Source organism: Aplysia californica, unplaced genomic scaffold (genome assembly GCF_000002075.1).
Source record: "Aplysia californica isolate F4 #8 unplaced genomic scaffold, AplCal3.0 scaffold01565, whole genome shotgun sequence".
NCBI lineage: Eukaryota > Metazoa > Mollusca > Gastropoda > Aplysiida > Aplysiidae > Aplysia > Aplysia californica.
The window spans coordinates 6,308-7,915 of record NW_004798835.1 but is presented as its reverse complement, the minus strand read 5'-3'; positions in this window follow the sequence as shown (position 1 = coordinate 7,915).

Sequence of the window (1,608 nt, the reverse complement as noted above, 5' to 3'; positions counted from 1 at the left end):
ACAAAAATATGATGTGTGGTGATGACAGTAGTGGGATGTGGTCAGTAGGGAAATGTCGCACGTCATGTGGGGATGACATCATGTGGTGATGACACCAGTGGGGTGTCATAAGTAGGGAAATGTCACACGTCATGTGGTGATGACGTCATGTGGTGGGAGTCACGGATTCAGTGAGTTGAAAACCTTCAACTTACTTCTTTTGTTTCATCAGTTGTGTTTGTTGTTGTTTTGTTTGTTTGTTAATTTGTTTGTTTATACGTTTGTTTGTTTATAACTTTGTTTGTTGTTTGTTTATTTGTTGATAACTTTGTTTGATAATAAGTTTGTGTGTTTGTTTTTATTTTGTCCGCCACTTTCAATCTTTGTGATGAGTGATTTATGTGACTGTCTACGCAGGAAGATCTGAGGGTTTGTCTGATTAGATGAGAGCACATCACGTGACTGGGGAAGTGAGGGTTTGTCTGATATGATGAGAGCACATCACGTGACTGGGGAAGTGAGGGTTTGTCTGATTAGATGAGAGCACATCACGTGACTGGGGAAGTGAGGGTTTGTCTGATATGATGAGAGCACATCACGTGACTGGGGAAGTGAGGGTTTGTCTGATTAGATGAGAGCACATCACGTGACAGGGAAAGTCTGTTCAGTCTCAGAATGCTCAGATAAACTTGATTTTTTTCTTCTTTTTTTTTTTCATTTTTTTTTGTATTTTTGTTCTGATATGTTGTGTGTACAGGTCTGACAGATCCGGCCATCTCCATCTCTTCCTTCTGTTCATTTTGTCACTTTCACCACACGGTTCTTACAAACATTTGTTTTCATCATTTATTGTGTCACAACGCGGAGGAATCAGACGCTCGTCAAATTTGGGGCATACGGAGTTGTTTGTGTCGTCTGGTAGCTGGTTTGTTTGACGTTTTTGTAATGGAAAAAAAACACCCATCTATCTTGAATAGAAGTCGAGATATTTGCTGCGGTAGAAGAAGGTAGGGGTCGCCGTAAATTCTAAATGTAAGCTTGTTGTGATTTTGATCAATACCTTTCTGCAGAAAATCCTCTCAAAAATGTATTTTTAAATGGGCCCAAAAGACTTAAAGCCAAATTTTAAAGGTCTATAAAAATTGCTCCACTGATGATATTGGAAGATGTCGGTTTCTTCCATTCAATGCTTTTGCTTAACACTTTTCAGAAAATCCACTGAAAAATGTGTTTTTAAATTGACCCAAAAGACTTTGAACCAAAATGGTAAAATTCATAAAAATTTCACAATGTCGAAAGATGTGGGTGTCTTCGGTTCCATGAATATGACGAGCGTCTGATTTCCCCACGTTGACGACACACGATTGTCTCCATCATTTCCTCACATTTTGTTGGCCCCGCCCCCCCGCCACCCGGAGCCCCGCCCCCTGCCGCAGGGTGAGTGAGTGGGGGCGGCCATGACTTGCGGTTCTCTTGGTTCATTTTTTGTTTTCTTTTCTTCCTTCGTTTGATCAGTGCCTTTGATAGGTAAGTGCCGCCTTGTCTGAATGCTGCAGTCTCTCCCTCCCTGCTTGCTAGATCCACTACACATCCTCCTCATCCTCCTCCGCCTCTTCCTCTTTCTTCTCT